We start from the raw sequence: 23001 nt of genomic DNA, 5'->3' as shown, positions 1-23001 counted from the left end.
GCTGCTCAGTATTCAACAAAATCTTGTTTAAATTAGACCAAAGTCCGAGGGGTCCAGGTTGGCTAAGCTGTTGTAGGAAGAGGCACATGAGGCGACACTCAGAAAAGACCCACTGACAAATTTATTCTGAAAGTGGATATAGAACTAATGACTAAAGAGGTGACCAATGCCAACAGCAACTTGAGTCAAGATGTCACACATTCCTCGAGTCAAAAGATGGCACGGCAGTGTAGCAGTTAGCTCAAAACTTTAAAAAAGCAGTTGTAAGATGAGGAATCGATTCTCGCCACTCCCTCTAAGGAGTTTGTACATTCTCCCCATGACTGTGCTAGTTTCCTCCAGGTGCTCTGGTTTCCTCCCACCTTCCAAAGATGTATCGATTAGGGTCAGTGAGTTGTGGCCGTGCTACGTTGGCATTGGAAGCAAAGTGACACTTGTGGGCTGCCCAGCACAATCCTCGCTGATTTGATTTGACACGAACAACACATTTCACTGTATATTTTGATGTACATGTGACAAATAAAGCTTATATCTAATCTCAATGTAACTCTCAGTTTGGCTAGCAGCTTAATATAAGGGGTGACAGCCCCCTGGCCCGGCCAAACTTAAGAAATCTCATTTGGGTCAATGCTGCATGATGTGCCCCCATTACAAATCAGTACCCTGAAATAACAAACAGTACCCAATATGCAATTAAACGATTGAGTTTTACAATTCTTAATTTGATTATATGGTTAGTAAAGAAAACAAGAAAAGGAAAAGAGCCCATTCTCATGAAACAGTCTAATGCACAATGTTGGAGCTCACTGATAAGGCCGTTCATCCACCATCGACCTCCTCCGATCATCGCTGACCTTTGGACCCTCGCTCCAGGTCCACTTTGTCCGAGGTCTACCAACTCTCACCATTCGCGTCTTCTCTCCTCATCTCTCCCTGGCAAAAGACCGTGAATTCCCAGCTCCCGGACACACAAGAAAGAACAACGTCCCACTCATTGGCTATCATGCCCCGTTTTCTCTAGTCATAATCCAAACATTGCTGCCACAGAGAAACCATTACCTCAGCAGTGGTACATTACAGAGAAGCCATTACATTAGCACTGAAACCTTATAGTGTGTTACATCAATAACTACAAAGTCAAAGACAGCTGAGAGACGAAACACACATCTAAGAAAGCCAGTCAACAAAGTGAACCTGTACACGGTGCACATTTGTGAAACACATTTTCAAAGAGGGAGAGGTATACTTGGAGGGAAAAGTGTGGACAGTCACATTTGCACCTGACAAAATGATGTCATTATACATGATGTAAACACATGCACTGGTATTTCAAAGTCTTTAAAAAAGAGTCAACACATGTAGTGAAGCTCCTAATGTCTCTGAAGTGATTATTGTAGATATGGATGATATTTGTAAGTTCTATGAGACTGGCTCCAAACACAAAATGCGTATCAGTAGTGAGGTGGTTTAGGGAGTCCAGAGCTTATGGCCTTGGCAGCTGAAGTATGGCCACTAGGGGTGGGGTGGGGGGTGGGTTTCCATTTGTAGATGCCCAGGAGGGGGTGAATTGGAGGAATGCAGAGTGTAGGGAATTGTGCAATGGAAGATTAAGGACCAAAGCAGAGCTGGAGTTTGCAGATTGGTAGGGGACACTTACTCCGGCCTCTTGAGCAGGCTCCCAGCTGTAAGATTAGCAACCTGACATTCTGCAAATGCAGTTTTGGTTCTAAACGCAACTTAATGCTGATTTAATTTTAGACATCCCATATAATTAACCACTCGTCAGGGAAAAGCAATGATGACCTGTAGCCTCTACAGCCCTGGAATGAATGATTGGAATTGGTTTCAAGTGTAACTGCTCTACACAGCGACCAAGGGACACAATCTGAGATAACTTAGAAACTGCAAGTGGATCCAGCTCAGAGCAAAGTTTCAGGATGGCTCCATTTTATTTAGTTTCTGACGATGCCATGTTGACACAAACAAAACACACACACACACTCACACAATACATAGATGAATGCACATACACAACAGACAACACAGACACACACACACAAACGTAGAAACACACATGAACATGCACACACACAAACACACACAACAGACACAAACATAAATACAGCAATGCTCAGAGAGGATTTTCTTGAGGGATCATCTAACAAAGTCATTTGGGGAGAACTTCGAGATAACGTGGCAGGCGTTAGTGAGACCAGGTGAGGAGGAAGGTGTATGGGTGGGAGGTGGGGAGAATGAAATAAGAAGCTGGAAGGTGAAGGGTGGAAGAGGTAGAGGGCTGAAGAAGTGATCTGATAGGAGAGGAGAGTGGACCATGGGAGAGAGGGAAGGAAGAGGGCCACCAGAGGGAGGTGACCTGGAGAAGAGAAGGGGTGACAGGGGAATCAGAATGGGGGATGGGAAAAGAGTGAAGAGTGCACCACCTCTGTTGGTGGGGATAAACCATAGATGTTATGTCCCAGCTGTCCTCGTGATACGCAAGCCAGGGTAGTACAATATGGAGAGCAAGCAGTTGCCCATGAAGCAGGCTCCCCCTCTCCATGCAGCTGAAGAATCCAAAGGAATGGCAGAGACCAATAGTTGGCACCAGCGACATTATAGGAGTTGCCAGTCGGCATTGAACTCGGTGTAGGACTGCCTTAGGGACCCCAGCTCTGGATATTTCCTCGGGGTTTACTCTCAACGCCTTCCCCATGAGTGGGTAAAACCACAAGGCAGCGGAGGTTTGAGATCAGTTTTCCTTCTCCTAGATGAGCTGCCAGCCACGGCTGACGAGCCCCATCATCCCGAAGCGACTGGTTTTAAGGCACCAGTAACCTGCCTTTGCCCCTCCTCTTGTCAGTAAAAATGGCTCTGCAGGGATTAGTAGCTAAGTCAAACATGACGATTAGTAGCTGGACTTGGTTGTCAGAGGCTGTTTGAGATGCATGCCATTAGGAGCATTTAGTACGTAGTGGGAGCTTATCCCCACTACCTCCCTGGCTATGGCAACCTTTAGCAACTGAGAGAAGGGAAAGGGGGGGGGGGGGGAAGAAATTACCATAAGTTAGAGAACACTATGATGGCTTGCATCAGTTTTATCTAGGGCCGACCTCCAGCACTCCAAAACAGCCACCTGTTTCAAACAACTGGGCCTCTTTCGGTATGTAAATCAATGGCCTGAAACCAAAATGGGCTCCAGGAGGCCCTCTGGTACAATGGTGACACGCTCAAACACAGTGGCTTCCACTGGGCCAACCAAAGGTTACCCCGCTAGGTTGCGAGACCCTGCTAGACATTAAGAGAATAAAGTAGTGCAGGTCTACCCCGTCAGCAAGTTCCTCATTGGCGGAGAAACTGAAGGAGCTGGACTTGGTGTGGATCGTGCTGCTGCCTGCGTCAGGGAAGTGTCAGAGGAGTCAGCGCACGAAGGTGGTGTGCAGTCTAATAGCAAGTGACCATCCCAGTCGCTTTTCCTCTGATTGCAGGACCCTTTTGGACATTGTTAATGTGGAAAGGTTGCAAATCCAATTCACTGGTTTATTGGCAAACAGCGGGAGAGCTGCGTTGCCACAGTTGCATTGAGGACTAGGCCTTAAGCCTGAGTGTCGCCTGTTTGCAGCTGCCCAGGAGAGAGGCATTGGAGTCGGGGTGTTCCACTAGAGTGCGGGAGCCAGTGTGACGCATCGTACAGGCTGGAGTCAGAGCTCCCCTCCAGTGTTTGCTTGGCAGAAGGCAAAATGCATTGTGTTCAATTGCAGACTGCTGCAACATTCATGGACGCAGGGACTTGAACAAGATTTTTTTTTTGTGTGGCTGTATTTTACTGCTGTCTTATACTGTATGTGCTGTGTGTGCCTTGTGCTGTGTATGACAGTTGGTACTGTGTTTTACACTTGGTTCCAGAGTAATGCTGTTTTGTTTGGCTGTATTTATGTATGGTTGAATGACAATTAAACTTGAACTTGAGTCTGTGGTAAAATCACCCCAGCAACTCAAAGGGGAATGGAAAAGGCAAAGACCACCCAAAGTTGGTGGTTAACTCTCTGCAACTGTGTACCTCTCTTGATGAACTTGATGACCCATCATCAGGAGCAGAATTAGGCTATTCAATCTATCAAAGTCTGTACCACCATTAATTCATGGCTGATAATTTTTTTCTAAATTCCATTCTTCTGCCTTCTCCCTGTAACATTTAACCCCTTACCAAACAAGAACTTAAATGCACCCAATGACTTGGCCTCCAAAGCCTTCTGTGGCATTGAATTCCACAGATTCTCCTTCCTCTGGCTAAAGAAATTCCTCCTTTTCTCTGTTCTAAAGAGGTGTCCCATATTCTGAGGTTGTGTCCTCAGGTCCTAGATTCTCCTACTAATGGAAACAACCTCTCCACATTCAACATATCCAGTCCTTTCAGTATCTGGTATATTTCAAATCATCCTAATCCTTCTGACTCCATCAAGTAATAGGTCAGAGCCATCAAACACACTTCATATGTTAAACAAGGCTAGGACCTCAAAAGAGTGAGAGGAACTGCCTGAGTGGGAGGTCCAACTAACACAAAGTCTAAAATTAGTCTGTTCATTGAATAATTGAGTCATTGGTTACTCATTGTGCTGCTATAAAACACATATGGGAAGGCTTAGCAAATGACAGATTTCCTTGTAAAAGCCAGTCTTTTTAATCACATTGCCCTATTATTAAGCATCCCTTCAGGGTAAGGCTCTATAGTGAGGTTCAAGAGAGGATAACTCAGTATTATCTAATCAACCATCAAGTGAGAGGTCAGGTGGCACTGACATTGGCTGTGATTGGCACATATCCCAACTCCACTTCCACAATTTGGTTTCATCAGATACTTAGTGTGCCTTGGTGTCACTGGTCTAAGGAGGAGTAGGAAAACCACCTCAGCTCACAAAACATCAGATCCTGATAGAAAACACTTGCAGACATGGATTTTAGACATTTTCAGGTTAAACTGTGATCTATTCCCTGGTTAAAAGGCCCACTGGCATTTACTGGTGAAATCCCCAGGTAGATGATCTAAGTGGTAAGTCAAACCCTTTGGAAGGCAAACTCCACAGATGGTCAACATCTTGGTTAGTCTGTCTAGTTATCTGTCATATACACCAAGGTGTAATGAAATTCCTTGCATGCTGATGCACCATCAATAACTCACACTGAGACGTAAGGCGAGATATCGGCTTTTATTGACTGGAAGAAGGAACCAGGAGTGAGTGTCCATCATACTATGTCCTGGAGACTGAGGCCGAGCGTCAGGCCTCAGATCGCCTTTATACAGGGGCCTGTGGGAGGAGCCACAGGAGCAGTCAGCAGGGGGCGTGTCCAGACAGGCACATAGTTCACCACACATGCGTGAAGCATGCAGAGTAAATGGTGCAATAATAAATACAACAATAAACACAGCAATGAGGGCAATGCAACAGAAGAGTGGGAAGTATAGCAGTGCTATCTGAGGTTGTGCTAAAGTGACAATAATGGAACTAACAATACAGATAAAGAGTCCAAGAACGTGGCACCACCACCGGGGAAGGGGGTGTGAAAGAGGTGAACGGTTCAGGAGTCTGACAGCAGTGGGGAAGAAGCTGTTCTTGAGCTCAAGGGTTCTGAGATGGAGGGTTGGACATGGGGGGGGGGGGGGGGGTCAGTCCTTTCCAAGTCAAAAAGTCAAAGTAAGTTTATTATCAAAGTATAATTGTTCCTGAACCTGGTGGTGTGGTACCTCCTGCAGAAGAGAGCATAGCTTGGATGATGGCTGTCCTTAATGACAAATGCTGCTTTCTTGGGCAACATTCCTTGTAAACGTACTCAAGGGTTGGGAGAGTGTTGTCTGTGATGGACTGGGCTTTCTGTAGACTTTCTGTGGACTTTTCTGTTCCATGCACTGGCCTTGAATTTCCCAGGTTGATGCTGCCCTGCCCCCCAGCAAGGTGTGTGGTTGGCACCTGGTATAAAAGAACAAAGGTGCAGCAAGAGATCAGGGGAAAATGATTCCTTAGACAAGAGGACATTACAGTGGAGCTGCCACATTGATAGTCAATTCTTATAGGTTGAAGGGTTCAGACAAATTAGACAGTAGAAAAGAGCTTCCATTGACAGGTGGACCTGTGGCCAGAGGAAGTAGATGGGAAATAAAGATTATTTTTATGTTGTGAGACTGAACTGGAAGCAGGTTCAGCAGGGATTGTCAAAAGGGAAATGGAGATATACTTACTGAGGTAAAGTGCTCAGGGCTGTGGGGAGAGGTGGGGGGAGTGAAACTAACTGGAGACTGCTTTCAAACGGTGCTACAGAGATGAAGGGACAACTGTCTGAAGTACAGCCAGTGACTATTATAAGTTAGCTGTGTCTGACTAATAAAGAAGGGGATCTGGGAACGTTAAGAACCAATGAATAAGCAAATGAATCCCAAAGCAAAGGCTCTAGGACCAGACACCATCACAGCTGTAATACTGAATGCCTGAACTCCAGAACATGCTGCACCCCTCACCAAACTGTTCCATCACACTGGCAACGCTGGCATCTACCTGACAATTTGGAAAACTGCCCAGGCACATTCTGTTCATAAAAATGGGACAAATGCTGGTAAGTGGCAAGTAAAGCTGTGCCACAGAAGTGCCAGCCAATGACCGCCTCTGACAAGAGAGAGTCTAATGATCGACCTGTGAATTCTATTACCACTTCTAGGTCCTCACTGTCAACAGCTTGGGCCAACCAGTGAGCAGAGATTTCTTTGGATCTGCCACATAAATACTGTGGCTACAGGAACAAGTCAGAGACTGGAGCTGCTCTGGATTTGGCTGAGAAGGGCTTTTTCCAGGTTACCAAGGAAACACACAAGTAAATAGGAAAAGCTACAAAACCAGTTGACCAAATGCTAAAAACACTGAGCAGGTCAGACAGTCTCTGTAGAGAGAGAAACAGAGTTAATGCTTCAGGTTGAAGACTTTTCATCAGAACCAAGCAAAGTTGGAAAGGAAACTTAATTTAAGTTGCAATAGAGAGGTGGGAGGGGAAGGGGTGCGAGTGACAAGGGTGGAGACCTTGTTGAAGGCAGTGATGCAGATGCCGGTTGTGTTGACAGACAGGGTGGTGAGGGCTTACTAAACACTCCATCATGTAATCTAAATAACTCTTAGAGTCCTTGCAATGGTGTACTGAACATTTATTAAGGAAGTTTCTGAGAATTCAGAAAGTACTTTCATCTACCTCATCATATTGAATTCATTTTCCTTAGCTTTTCCCCCCTCACTCAGTCTATACAAGTACCTTTGTACTAATATAGACTCTCCTGATTTTTATGAGTACCAGACTTGGATGTGTAACTATTGATTTCTTCACCTAAGACTGGAGGACTGTCCGTGTGAGTGGGCGGGTGGGGTTGTTTTTCTGCTGTTGTTTTGTTGCTTGAGTTCTGTGTTATTCTCCTGAGCACTGTCAGCATGCTATATTGGCACCGGAATGTGTGGCACCACTTGTGGGCTGCCCTGGCAGACCCTCGGGTGTGTTGGTTGTTAATGCAAACAACGCATTTCACTCTGTGTTAACATGTACACGTGATAAATACATCTGAATTTGAATCAGAATAAGGTGAAATGTTAAGAACATAACATGATAAGAATCCAGAACAGATCTAAAGGCAAGGTCACATGTCACTTTCTGCAAATCAGCATACCTATCTTTTTTATGCATGCCATTCAATACACTATTGCACATTTGTATTGTAAAACCCAGTCAACTTTCAAACCTAGTCACAAGGTTTGATGCCTTCTCATTTTCGAGTCAGCTTTTGAACAAGACCTTGATGGCATTTTGTTGATGACGTTCTCAATACAGTCATGATTTCACTTAAACAAAGCAATACTGCCTCTTTTTGGTCAGCTCGTATTGGTTCAAGCATTCAGTCACTCTGCCCTGAAAGACAAGCTGCTCCAAGTTAAAGCCCAGACAACCAGACTCAAGAACAGCTTCTTCCCCACTGCTGTCAGACTCCTGGACCAATCATCTCCCTCTCATCCCCTTCCCGGTGGAGCTGCGTGTTCTCAGACTCTTAACTCTACCTCTTGTCACTTTAGCATTTCTTTCTGCTCCACTTCAGATTGCACTACACTACATTTCAGGAAGGCGGATGTCAGGAGAACATTCGCCAGTCCTCATTGAGGCGTCAGCGGTGGAAAGTGCGAGCAGCTTGAAGTTCCTGGTGTCAACATCTCAGCGGGTTTGTCCTGGGTCTAACACATTGAAGCGATCACGAAGAAGGCATGTCCGCGCCTGTACTGCATCAGAATCAGAATCTGGTTTAATATCACCGGCATATGTCGTGAAATTCGTTAACTTTACAACAGCAGTACAATGAAATGCATGATAAGTAAATATAGGGAAAATCTGAGTTACATTTAAGTATATATAGTACATGTCTATTAAACAGTTACACTAAAATAAGTAATGTAAAAATAACAGAAATAATAAGTATTGAGGTAGAGTTCATGGGTTCAATGTCCATTTAGAAAGCAAATAGCAGAGGGGAAGAAGCTGTTCCTGAATCACTGAATGTGTGCCTTTAGGCTTCTGTACTTCCTTCCTGAGGTAATAGTGAGAAAAGGGCATGCCCTGGGTGCTGGAGGTCCTTAATGATGGATGCTGCCTTCCTGATGCACTGCTCCTTGAAGATGTCTTAGATACTGTGGAGGCTGGTGCCCATGATGGAGCTGACTAATTTTACAGGTTTGTGCAACTTACTTTGATCTTGTGCAGTAGACACCTCCCCCCCCCCCCCCACCAGACCATGATGCAGCCTGTTAGAATGGTCTCCACAGTGTATTTGAAGAAGTTTTCAAGTGACAAAACCAAATCTCCTTAAGCTACTAATAAATATAGCCCCGTTTTGCTGTCATTATTGCTGCATCAATATGCTGTGACCAGGTTAGCTCCTCAGAGATATTGACACCCAGGAACTTGATATTGCTCACTCTCTCCACTGCTGATCCCTCTATGAGGATTGGTTGGTGTTCCCTCGTCTTAACCTTTCTGAGGTGCCCAATCAGCTCTTTGGTGTTGCTGACGTTGAGTGCAAGGTTGTTGCCGCGACACCACTCAACTAGCTGGTATATCTTGCTCCTGTACACCCTCCCATTGCTATCTGAGATTCTGCCAACAATGGTTGTATCATCAGCAAATTTATAGAGCTATCCCTAGCCACGCAGTGACGAGAGAGTAGGACAGTGGGTTAAGCACAGACCCTGTGAAGCACCAGTGCTAATTGTCAGCAAGGTGGAGATGTTATTTCCAATCTGCACAGAGTTTGGTCTTACAGTTAGGAAATCGAGGATCCGGTTGCAGAGGGAGGTTCTGTATCAGCATTTTGAAGAGATTCTACCCAAAGACTCTAGCAAATTTCTATAGTCAAAGCAGTATCAAAGTATTATCAAAGTACATACGTACCACCATATACTACCTTGAGATTAATTTCCTTGCAGTCATACAGGAAAATAAAGAAATACAATAGAATTTCTGAAGAACTGTACATAACCAAAGACTGGCAATCTATATGGTGATGTACAGAAGTACTGTGAAGAGCATCACAAGAGGCTGCAGAAGATTGTAAACTCAGCCAGCTTCATCATGGGCACTAGCCTCCCTGCCATCGAGGACATCTTCAAAAGGCGATGACTCAAGAAGGTGTCATCCATCACTAAGGACCCTCACCACCCAGACATGCCTTCTTCTTATTACTACCATCAGGGGGGAGGGACAGGAGCCTGAAGACACACAGGCAATGTTTTAGGAACAGCTTCTTTCCAACTTCTATCAGATTTCTGAGCAGTTAATGAACCCATGAAGACTACCTCACTATTTCTCTTTGGCACTATCTATTATCGATCTTTCTGTCAATTTATAACATCAAGATTTTTAAATGTTTTACACTGTACTGCTGGCACAAAACAACAAGTTTCACAACATGCTGTAGGTCAAATAAACCTGATTCTGATCTTTGCCCCATTTTGCTGTTTTGCACTCATTGCTGTGTTTACTATTACACAATTTACTCTGTGAGCCTTACACAAACAATGTAACCTGATGAATATGACAATAAACTAACCTGAAACTGAATCTCAATCACTTTCCCACCTTTTTTGGACAATAGAGTGACACTTGCAAACTTCTGGTTCAATGCCACAGTTCCAAACATGCAGAGCGCTGAAAAACTATGGCTAACATAACTACAATTGACTTAACTATTCCTTGAACACCATGAAGTTTAAATGGTCTGGCCTTGCAGACTGAGCCACAGCAGGTCCTGTGAATTGCTCTGTTACCAGTTTCCTTTACAGTAAATTAAGTCCAGTGAACTCCTGCCACTGATGTATGCCCCTATTCCGACTTTTCTCCTTGTGTCCACACTGACATTTTCTGGTTGAGTGCCTGGGGGAGATCGGGGCCTGGTCTCAGCTTGGAACATGTGCAGCTACCTGCACATGCAGCACTGCAGCTGGAAAGGCTGCTGAAGATGTCGCACAGATGCTGCAGTACTGTGGGTGTCCAGAATGAAGTGGTAAGAAATGCAGAGCTGCATGACGTCTTCAGCAGTCTTTCTAGCTGCAGTGCTGCATGCACAGCTGGCTGCATATGTTCCGGGCTGAGACCAGGATTTTTGGAGGTGGGGTGTGGAGATGCCTTTCCCACTCCCAGAATCTAGAAGCTCTTGGTGCGGAGATGCCTCCCCTGCTCCCAGAATCCTAGAGATGAAAGTGAAAAAGCCTTTTCCAATCCTGGAATCCCAGAACTAGGGTGTGGAGGATCCTACCCTTCCCCTGGCTGAGGTTAAGCTGGGACAGCCATTGTGTTGTGACTTAGGACTTGTGACACAAGGAGATGCATGCAGTCTTCAACCTTAAATGTTAAATTCTGTTTCTCTCTCCACAGATGCTGCCTGACTTGCTGAATGTCTCTGTTCTCATATTATCAGGTTCTTCATCGCCAAAGGGGTTCAGAAAGCTAGACAGTCAGAGGGAATTATGTGAGCTCCAGAAACGCATACAGAATCCACACCTGCTGCAATGGCTGGATGTGGATGAGGAGTTTCAAGAGCTGGCAAGCCTTGGAATCCTCTGAGACCTCACTGAAACCCACAAGGTACTGAAAGGCCTGGATAGAGTAGCTGTAGAGATGATGTTTCCATCACTAGGAAAGCCCAGGCTCTAAGGGCACAGTGTCAGATTAAGGGACGTCCATTGAGAACAGAGATGAGGAATTTCTTTAGCCAGAGGGCGGTTAATCTGTGAAATTCATTGCCACAGGTGGCTGTCGAAGTGAAGTCATTGGGTGCACTGAAAGCAGAGGTTGATAGGTTCTTGATTGGTTAAAAAAAAGGTAAATGGTTACAGGGGAATATGGGAGAATGGGGTTGACAAATAAGTCAGCCATGATTGAATGGTGAAGCAGATTCAATGGGCTGAATGATCTAGTTCTGCTTCTATGTCTTATGGTCTCATGATCCAGTGTTGTTACTTTGTTCCCGCAGGTTCACAGGGGTAGCTCTATGACTTACAACCTTGAAGAACAGGATGGCTCAGTCACATCCTCACAGTGGACATAACAAGATTCCAAATGTGCTGGACTGTATGACAGACAGTGCACCCTCCGGGAACTTCCTGTCCTCCTGGTTTCAGTCAGCAGCCAGCAGGTGAATGTGGAGCAGCTGCTAACCCTGGACCAGGTCTGTGATGAATAAAACTTCAGGAAGTTATGACTCAACTGTGTGGGAGTGGACGGGCCTCGATTTGCTGAAAGTGTATGATGCAGTGCTTCTGGCTGGCAGTGTGTTGGAATCCACGAGAAGGGCATTACCACCCTCATCGACAAGCAGAAGGGGGAGAGGGACAAGATCAGAAATTAGTGACCCATCTCACCGTTTAATCTGGATTACCAGATTCTGATCAAGGTTATTGCCGACTGAATCAGGTTTGCTCTGGGGCAGGAAATCCACACACGACATGCTTGCACTGTACTCGACAGAAAATCTCTGATTGGCTGTGTAGGGAAAGGCGCGAGAACTTAGTTACAAGAGATTTTGCAGATGCTAGAAAAGTTGAGCGGCACACACAGACTGCTGGAGAAACTCAGCAAGACGAGCAGCATCCATGGAGGGAAATGAACAGTCAACATTTCAGACTGAGATTATTCTTCATCATCTCTCTCCATGGAAGCTGAGTTCCTCCAGCATTTTGTGTGCATTAGTCGGGGTTAGAATTTGGCTGGTCAGTTTGGGCTGGGTAAAGGTCTTTGATGGGATAACACACACACATATATTATGGACATGCTTTCCAAATGAGTCTTTTACCGAATCCATTGGGAAGGATGCCAGCATGAGAAAGGCAATGATCTCAGTGCTGGCAGCACTCAGACAAATATCCGCCTGTGCACGGATGACTTGCTCCGACCCTGGACCAGCTAATATTTTGCTCCCTTCACCGTTAGATCCGATTACCCAAAGGTGTGGGGAGCCTGGTCTGGAAAAGGCAGGTGCATGGCAAGACTGGCTGGAGCAGATAGTCAGCGTGTAAGGAAAAGTTGTCACTGTGGGAGTGGGGCTCCGTCTCAAAGGTGGGTACACTCTGTCATCAAGTGCAAGCTGCTCCCAATACCTCTGATGGGTCGCAGATCCAATTTTATTCACAGAATCCAAATGGCTTGTGTCCACATGGGCATAATGTACAGATCCTCAGAAATTGGGGGGGGGGGGGGGGGCGGGAGGGTGGAGAAACGTAGCTAATGCAGCTATCATTCTGACAGTCACCTTTGTGTGGTCCTGCATCAAGCTGTGCGTAGACCATGGGCAATGGGAGCAGCAGGTGTCAATACATGCTGGGGTTTTTGACCGGTGCCCAGTATAGTGATGAACAGGCCTGACCATTTGCTGACAACACCACCATTGTTGGAGGCAATGAGTCAGTTTACCAGAGTGAAACAGGACACCTGGTTGAGTGGTGTACAACAACAACCCATTGCTCAGCTTCAGTAAAACTAAACAGCTATCATTGGCTTCAGGAAGGGAAAGAAGGGAAAGATGTTAGTCATCTTTGGGGGATTGGTGGTGGAGAGAGTCAGCAGCTTTAAATTCCTGGCAATAACATATCTGATGACCTATTCTGTGCCCAGCACATAGACACAATCACTAGGAAATGTGCCAGCATTTTTGCTTTCTTTGGAGGTTTGGTTTGTCACTGAACACTCCAACAAGCTCCTACAAGGTACTGTTGATAGTATCCTGACTGGTTGCATCATGTTATGTTAGGGTGATTCAGATGAGCAGGAATGTAAGAAGCTGCAGAGACTAATAGACTCGGGCTGATAAATCACAGGCACAAGAAGGCAACGTGCCAAGATCAAAGATCCCCACCAGCCAGGCCATACCATCAGGCAGGAAATACATAAGCCATTAGGTTCAAAAACAGTTATTCCCCTTTGATCCCTTTGAACCTACACAACCTTAATCACTACCTCACTAAAGCACTACCTCAGTAAGACCACTTGGACCACAATGCACTAAAATAGATTTTGTTTTGTTCTAATTGAGTTATTTTTTGTAAAAACTGTGTATAATTTATATTTTATCTTTTGAGTGTTGTGTATCTGATGCAATGTGGCTATGCAAGTGTTTCATTGCACCTGTGTAATATATACACATGACTATGTGGCTAGGCAGCTCAAATACCATCTATAAATTTGCTGCCGACACAACCATTGTTGGTAGAATCTCAGGTGGTGACGAGAGGGCATACAGGAGTGAGATATGCCAACTAGTGGAATGGTGCCACAGCAACAACCTGGCACTCAACGTCAGTAAGACAAAAGAACTGATTGTGGACTTCAGGAAGGGTAAGACAAAGGAACACATACCAATCCTCATAGAGGGATCAGAAGTGGAGAGAGTGAGCAGCTTCAAGTTTCTGGGTGTCAAGATCTCTGAGGATCTAACCTGGTCCCAACATATTGATGTAGTCATAAAGAAGGCAAGACAGCGGATACACTTTATAAGCAGTTTGAAGAGATTTGGCACGCCAACAAATCCACTCAAAAACTTCTATAGATGTACCGTGGAGTGCATTCTGACAGGCTGCATCACTGTCTGGTATGGAGGGGCTACTGCACAGGACCGACGAAAGAAGCTGCAAAAGGTTGTAAACCTCGTCAGCTCCATCTTGGGTACTAGCCTATAAAGTACCCAGGACATCTTTAGGGAGCGGTGTCTCAGAAAGGCAGCATCCATTATTAAGGACTCCCAGCACCCAGGGCATGCCCTTTTCTCACTGTTACCACCAGGTAGGAGATACAGAAGCCTGAAGGCACACACTCAGCGATTCAGGAACAGCTTCTTCCCCTCTGCCATCCGATTCCTAAATGGACATTGAACCCCTGGACACTATCTCACTTTTTTAATATACAGTATTTCTGTTTTTGAATATTTTTTAAATAATCTATTCAATATACGTAATTGATTTACTTGTTTGTTTATTATAATGTTTTATTTAATTTATTATTATTAGTTTTTTTCTCTCTGCTATGTTATGTATTGCATTGAACTGCTGCTGCTAAGTTAACAAATTTCACGTCACATGCCAGTGATAATAATCCTGATTCTGATTCTGTGAAACATGTACTTCTGAATAGGCCAACAAAGTCGACTTTGACTTTGATACCTGGAGTGAATGGATATTTAAAATACCTTGTATTCATGTTACACTTCTAATGCAGGAATCTGCCCTGAGAAAAACAGGTTATGGAGAGAGGCCCAGGATAATAAGAAACAGCCTGGTCAAAGATGTAGATTTAAAGGAGGGAAGCAGGTGGAAAGGTTTTGGGAGGTTTCAGGAGCAGCAGGGATGTGATCCAGAGAGAGCGATTGAGAATCCAACTATGTGCATTGTGATATTCAAAGGCATTATCATTGTTGAGACCCCACTATCAATATTGTTAGGTCCACCATTGACCAGAAACCCAATGGGGTCAGACACATAAGTACTATGGCAACAAGCACATGACCGAGTGTCTTGTGTCATCTACAAGGCACCGGTTAGGAGTGTGATGGAACACTTTCCACTTGGCTGGAATAGTGTAACTCCAATGGGACTCAGGAAGCTCTAGCTCTAGACTAGCCAGGACAAGATAGCCCACTTTACTAACACCCTATCTTCCGTGTTCCACCAATGGTGAACGGCGGTTGCACAGTCCACCAATTACAAATTGCACTGATAATTCACCCGGGTTAGTCCACCAGCAGCTCCACACCTGTAACCTATAGCACAAAGGGCAAGGGTAGCAGGTGCAGGGTTACACCACCTGCAGGTTGCCCTGAAGCTGCGCACCATCCTGACCTGGAGAGATATCACCACTCCAGGAAGGATGCAGCAATGGCATTCCCACCTCCAGGAAATGGGGGGCAGTGATGTTGGGGGAGGAGGTAAATTTTGTCTTATCCCTGGTGAAATGATAACGGGAGGAGGCAGTGGTGTGAAAGTTTCAGTCTTTTCTCACATCAGCCAACAGTGTGGGAAAAATGTACTTTATGGCAAATTTTAAGTGGTTGAAATCAGGACAGTCAGCAAGTTGGTAGAGTGATATCACACAGCACAGGATTGGCATCCCTTCTGCTTTTATTCCTTATGCTTTTGTGGTCTCTGAGCAGCTTCACCACATCTGATAGATGAAGGAGAAACATACTGAAATGTTGGGCATGTCCCAATGAACACTGCGCTCCTGCTCTATCTCTCAATGTTGGCATCTCTAAACCTGATTCAACTTTGGCTGAACCTGAGCAAAGTCTTTGGCCCAAAGCAACATATCCATATTGGCCATCTCCACTCTCCTCTCAGCCCTGATGCAGGGTTTCAACCTGAAAGATCAACAATTCTTTTATCCTCACAGACGCTGCTTGAGCTGGTGAGTTCCAGCAGATTGCGCACTTGGTGCCCACTTAATTAGGTACACCATACACCGGTTTGTTAACGTAAATATCTAATCAGTCAATCATGTGGCAGCAACTCAATGCAGAAAAGCATGCAAACATGGTCAAGAGGTTCAGTGGTTGTTTAGGCCAAACATCAGAATGCAGAAAAAATGTGATCTAAGTGACTTTGACCACGTTGGTGTCGGACTGGGAAGTTTGAGTATCTCAGAAACTGCTGATCTCCTGAGATTTTCACACACAACAGTCTCCAGAGTTTACAGAAACTGCTTTGAAAAAGGAAAAAAACATCCAGTGAGTGGCAGTTCTGTGGGTGAAAGCACCTTGTTACTGAGAGAGGTCAGAGGAGAATGGCCAGACTGGTTCAAGCTGCCAGGAAGGTGATATTAACTCAAATAACCAGGCGTTACAACAATGGAGTGCAGAACAGCATCTCTGAAAGCACAACACGTCAATCTTTGAAGTGGATAGGCTACAGCAGCAGAAGACCACAAACATACACAGTGGCCACTTAATTGGGTATAGGAGGTACATGCTACAGTGGCCACTGAGTGTCCATCCTGTTGTTTATCATGGTTCCAGCTTTCAAAGTCAATGTCAAAGTAAATTTATTATTAGTGTTACCATATACTACCTAAAGATTAATTTTCTTCCAGGCATTGACAGGAATATAAAGAAATGCAATAGAATTTATAAAAAAACTATACAAAGACTGACAAACAGCCAATGTGCAAAAGAAGACAAACTATGCAAATGAAAATAATACTGAGAACGAATTGTAGAGTCCTTGAAAGTGAATCCGTGGGTTGTAGAATTAGTTCAGAATTGTGGTGAGTGAAGTTATAGGGTAATATTTCTTGGTGGTGTGGCACCTAAGGCTCCTATACCTCCTGCCCAATGGCAGTAGTGAGAAGAGAGCGTGGCTGGATGGTGGGGTCCTTGATGATGGACGCTGCTTCTTGTGGTAGCGCTCCCTGTAGATGTGCCAAAAGCTGCAGCTACATCCACTTCTACTTGCTGAAGTTCTTCCACCAACTCTCACATTCTCCTTTGGAAACCCTCGAGTTGCAGATGTCGGTAAATTGGTTTATTATTTCCACATGTACCAAGGTACAGTGAAACACCTGTCTTGCATACCATTCATACCAATCAATTCATCACATCAGTACATTGAGATAAAACCATAACGGAGTGCAGAACATGGTGTTATGGTTAGAGAGAAAGTGCAATGCAGGTAGACAGTAAGGTGCAAGGTAGATTGTGAGGTCAAGAGTCCATCTTATCATAATAGGGGCTGTTCAATAGTCTTACAACAGTGGGGTAAAATTCCAAAGGCAGTACCTCTTGAAGATGTGTGGAAAAGGATTAAATATGTTGACTGTTCACCAGAACATCCATGCCAAAACCAAATCATCTCATTGTCATATGTAGCACCGGATCTATTCTCTCAGCCTGCCCAAATCACTGGGCCCAAATCGACCAATCAAACATTCAAAGACATTTCTGCATTAAACATTCTTTAATTACTGACAGTCACCCTTTGCCTAGAACATGACCCCAGTGTATGCTGTTCTGTGAATAACAACTCCACCTCTACGCTTAAGAATATTCATGCTCAAACATATCATACTGCCCAGAGGAGGTCACAGTCCTGCTACCCACAAGCTCATGGTGAAGCCATTGCATTTAACAAGACGGCCACTCTCCCATTATGCTCCAATCACAAGCGAAATTATTCTGTCTTTGTGAAATTTTTATTCCTTTCTCGTATAAGTGAAAAGGAATTCCATTCCATTACGCTCCTGAGTTTAGTGAAATTTCAGGTAGTCTCCTGACTTACAGTTTACACAGACATCTCCCAGACCAAAGCACTGACCTGCCTGACAATGGAACTTGTTGTCCCCAGTTCCTCATCAATTGTCCTGTTTGTTTACATGAAGGTGATTCTTTTCCCATGGCATTTCTCTGATAAAGGATTCATCTTTCAGCATTATTTTCCCAAAAGCAGGACACATTTCCCTCCTGCAGAATTTCAGTTCCCTGCCACATTTCTGACACATCTGCATTCTTGGGTCTCTTTAGCTTTGGCTTCCAGTTTGTTTTTTTCTCACCCATGAGTTTTCTGTGCATTCTCTCTTTAAGCTGCTTTAAGTTGAATTCCATGCTTACTTCCACGTAGTTTACTTCACCTGCTCTGAAGATCCACTCTCAATGTCTGCTCCTCCACCATGAGCCCATGGACACCACCTCAGTACAATTTATTTATTTTTGTAACTTATAGTAATTTTATGCCTTGTACACCCACAAAACAACACATTTCATGAGATATTCCAGTAATAATCAACCTAGTTATGATTTCTTGGTGGGATCTTACTCAAAGCTTCAATGTTGCAATTCAAAACCCAATTCGGCCTCTTACCATTTCTTCCAGAGGAACTGCAGTTTTTACAGTGCTGTTCTACATTGGTCACATGCCTCAACACCATCCTTCCTTCCCTTGTTAAATTTGTACCTCTCAAAGGGAATATTTTTGCATAGTTGACAGTATCAAGAAAACTGCCTCCGCAATATGCACTCACCTTTCTACTGGGTCCCGTTTTTCCAGGTGGAGTAATCTTCTAGCTCTGTCCTGGTAAGAAGTATCATTTCTTGGACACCCTGGGTTTTGCCTCAGTTCCGTCCCCGCAAGGCAGTTTTGCCACATTATCTCAAAAATCATCCACTTTTCCGAAACGACTCCAGACCCCGTGGTGACAGCAGAGAACTGCACGAAGCCATCCTGCAACCAACCTAATCAATAAGTGTAGCTAGGGTCAATTCAAAGTGCAAACAACTTTTATTTTAAGTAAAACTACAGTAACTGTGTACATAACGCTCAGGATACAGCAGTGTCCACAGAGTTTGGCTTGCTGCCTCATTAGTGCACAGCCAAGAGCTCTCTCGGACAACGTAGATACCAGTATGTCCCACTGCCTCAACATGTACAACAGATTACACTGACACGGAAACTTAACTGCCCCCTACTCCTACTTGGTCTCATTCTATTAGACACATTTGTTTTACTTATAATTTCCCCTACCTTCTCTATTACTGAAAATGTCCTTGTTCTTTCTTTCGCAGCTTTTATGAAGGGTCCCCTACCTGAAACATAAATAGTTTCCCTCCCCATAGATGCTGTCTGAACAGCTGAATATTTCCAGCATTTTGTGTTTTTATTGCACATTTCTAGTTTTTTGTTTCTCTCTTAGTGTAAAGTGCAGGCCAGAGTTTGTGACTTCATCGACCACTAGCAGAGTGCTCACTCCTGGATGCTCCCATTACATCACTGAGGCAAAACCACCACCAAGTTACTGGTATCGAGGGATGCATGATGGTCAGTGCAGACTCGGTGGGTGGAAGTGCCTGTTTCCGTACCATTTGCTCACTGTAACTATGACAATTCTCCAGTTGTTGGTCCCTCTCCAGTGCTGTCACATCCATCCTGTAGTGTGGTGATCGGAAATGTACTCATTGTGGCCAAACCTTAGTGTAATTTGAGTCATTCAGAATGCAGAATTTGGTTTATTGTCTCTGACATCTCATGAAACTTGTTAAATTTGCAGCAGTGGTACAATGCAATGCATGATAAATATATTACAATAACTGAATTATAGTAAATATATATAAAATAGTTAAATTAAAATAAGTAGTGCAAAAACAGAAATAAAAATAGTGGTGAGGTAGCGTTCACGGGTTCAATGTCCATTTAGGAATCGGATGGCAGAGGGGAAGAAGCTGTTCCTGAATCGCTGAGTGTGTGCCTTCAGGCTTCTGTATCTCCTACCTGTTGGTAACAGTGAGAAAAGGGCATGCCCTGGGTAGTGGAGGTCCTTAATAATGATGAATGCTTGTTGTCTGAGGCACTGCTCCTTGAAGATATCTTGAAGACTATGGAGGCTGGTACCCATGATGGAGGGGACTAATTTTACAACTCTCTGCAGTTTACTTCGATCCTGTGAAGTAGCCCCCACCCACCCCCCATACCAGACGCTGATGCAGCCAGTCAGAATGCTATCCACAGTACTTCTGTAGAAGTTTCAAGTATTTTTGGTGACAAACCAAATCTCCTCAAACTCCTAATGAAATAAAGCCACAGTCATGCCTTCTTTATAGCTGCATCAATATGTTGGGCCCAGGATTGATCCTCAGAATTATTGACACCCAGGAACTTGAAATTGCTCACTCTCTATAAATTATAATATGAAATCCAAGGCCTCCATCATTCAGAGTTGACCATGGATATTGCGTCCTGGCTGTCTGGATACACAAGCCTGGGCACTACAATATAGTGAGCAAGCTCTCCCACTCCACACATCTGATGAACGGCAGAGACCCATACAGTTTGGCACCAGCAGTGTCGCAGGAATTGCCAGTCGGCATCAAACTCAGTGTAGGACTGCCTTAGGGGCTCTGGATTTTACTCTTGCGCCTTACTCCCGAAGCCTTCTCCATCAGTGGGTACAGCCACAAAGCAGCGGAGGTCTGAGCTCAGTTTTCCTTCTCCCTGATGAACTGCCAACCACGGCTGACGAGCCCCATCTGCCCGAAGCAACTGGCTTTAAGACCAGTAGCCCGCCTTTGGCCCTTCTCCTGTCAGTAGAAACAATTCCACCAGGTTTAGTAGCTAAGCCACATATGAAGGCCAGGAGCTGGACATGGTTGTCAGAGGCTATTTGAGATGCACACCATTGGGAGCTTTTAATAGGCAGCGAGAGCTTGTCCCCACTACCACCCCCAGCTATGGCAACTTTAAGAAACCACATTTAGAAATATACAGTATATAAATAAATGAGCTGTTTGAAAAGACAGCAAAAATATAGAGATAGTATTTATGGGTTGTTTCATTGCCCATTCAGAAATCTGATGGCAGAGAGGAAGACGCTGTTCCTAAAGTGTTGAGTATGGGTCTTCTCCCTTGTACTTCAACCCGCTGGTAGCAATGAGGAGAAGGCATGTCCTGGGTGGTGGGGGTCTTCATGATGGACACCGCCATCTTGAGGCACTGCCTTTTGAGACAATGCTGGGGAGGCTAGTGCCCATGATAGGGTGGGCTGAGTCTACAAAGCTCTGCAGCCTTTTCTGATCCTGCACAGTGGTCTCTTCATATCAGATGGTGATGCAACCAGTTAGAATGTTCTCTACGGCAGATCCCTCATAGAGGGATCAGAAGTGGAGAGAGTGAGCAGTTTCAAGTTCCTGGGTGTCAAGATCTCAGAGGATCTAACCTGGTCCCAACATATCGATGCAGTTATAAAGAAGGCAAGACAGCGACTATACTTTATTAGGAGTTTGAAGAGATTTGGTATGTCAGCAAATACACTCAAAAACTGCTATAGATGTATTGTGGTAAGCATTCTGACAGGCTGCATCACTGTCTGATATGGAGGTGAGGCCGGGGGGGGGAGGGGGGGGTCTACTGCACAGAACTGAAAGAAGCTGCAGAGGGTCGTAGATTTAGTCAGTTCCATCTTGGGTACTAGCCTACAAAGTACCCAGGACATCTTTAGGGAGCCGTGTCTCAGAAAGGCAGCGTCCATTATTAAAGACCTCCAGCACCCAGGGCATACCCTTTTCTCACTGTTACCATCAGGTAGGAGGTACAGAAGCCTGAAGGCACACACTCAGCGATTCAGGAACAGCTTCTTCCCCTCCGCCATCCGATTCCTAAATGGACATTGAATCCTTGGACACTACCTCACTTTTTAAAAAATATATAGTATTTCTGGTTTTTTTGCACAATTTTAATCTATTCAATATACATATACTGTATAAAGTATACGGAATAAGATTTACTTATTTATTTATGATGACTATTTTTTCTCTTCTATATTATGTATTGCATTGAATTGCTGCTACTAAGTTAACAAATTTCATGTCACATGCCGGTGATAATAAACCTGATTCTGACACCGTAGATATTTGCTGGAGTCTTTGGTGACATACCAAGTGTCCGAATAGCTGATATCAAGTAATTGATTGACAAAGCACAGAAACAGGTCTTTCATGTCAATGAAACCAACAACCAACGCTTACACCAATCTTACAATCATCCCATTTTATTCTTCCATGTTCACATCAACACTGCTCAGGTTGTCCCCCCACTCACACACTCGGCAATTTACAGAGGTCAATGAAGTGGACATTAACATGTCTTTGGGATGTAATTTGCTGTAGTTATATGGCTAGGCTGGCTTTATTCTTGACAGGAGGTTGAGGAGTGACCTTATAGAGGCTTATAAGATAAGGTAGATAGCTAGAGTCTGTTTCTTAGGGCAGGAGAGTCAAGAACTAGAGGGTACAGGTTTAAGGTGAGAGAGGAGAGATATAAACAGAATCTGAGGGCTCATACAGAGGGTGGTGGTTATCTGAAACAAGCTGGCAGAGGAGGTGATAGAAGCAGTACAGAGAAAAGTACAACATAGGAATAAACCCATTGAGCTCACAATGTCTGCGCGAGTAAAGATAACAAAGGTTTGATTTGAACTTCACATCTCCCTCTATAATGCATCATAAATGTCACCATTGTAACTGCTTCCACCACTCCTCTTGGCAGCTCTTTCCAGGCTGCTATCACTCTCTATGAAAAAAGTCTCTTTTGAACTTTCCCCCTTTCACCTTAAAGCCACGTCCTCTAGTATTTTAACAGTTCTACCCTGGGGTAAAAGACTCCAACTGTCTGTTGTATCAAATCCTCCCATAATATTATAAACCTCCATCAGAACACCCTCAGCCTCTACCACTCCAGAGTGAACAACCCAAGTTTGTCAAGCTTCTTCTTATAACTCATAGCCTCTAATCAAGACTGCACCCTGGTGAACCTCTTCGGCACCCTCTCCAAAGTCTTCACACCCTTCCTATAACAGAGTGACCAGAAATGCACACAATAGTCCAAGTTCGAGCTAACCAAATACATGGATTCCAGTTAATTGGGCCATTGTTAATCGGGGCAGTGTGTATTTAGGGCAACTCTTAAAGAAAAA

At 44.5% G+C, this 23001-nt stretch overlaps 1 protein-coding gene across 4 annotated transcripts in view; it reads right to left on the bottom strand.

The window, feature by feature from the left end:
• The window catches only part of LOC132384709 (diacylglycerol kinase beta-like), a 207430-nt gene that overhangs the window by 179488 nt on the left and 4941 nt on the right, over positions 1-23001 (bottom strand). For 3 of the 4 annotated variants that reach the window (XM_059956084.1, XM_059956085.1, XM_059956090.1), the window contains exon 2: positions 18562-18772. The exons of the other annotated variant lie outside the window; for it this stretch is intronic. The gene's annotated coding sequence lies outside the window, so the exon portion shown is untranslated. The remainder of the gene's footprint in view (positions 1-18561; positions 18773-23001) is intronic. 4 annotated transcript variants of the gene reach the window in all.

The sequence above is a fragment of the Hypanus sabinus genome, chromosome X1 (genome assembly GCF_030144855.1).
Source record: "Hypanus sabinus isolate sHypSab1 chromosome X1, sHypSab1.hap1, whole genome shotgun sequence".
Taxonomy (NCBI): Eukaryota; Metazoa; Chordata; class Chondrichthyes; order Myliobatiformes; family Dasyatidae; genus Hypanus; species Hypanus sabinus.
The sequence above is the reverse complement of the archived record's forward strand: the minus strand, read 5'-3'. Positions and strand labels throughout refer to the sequence as shown.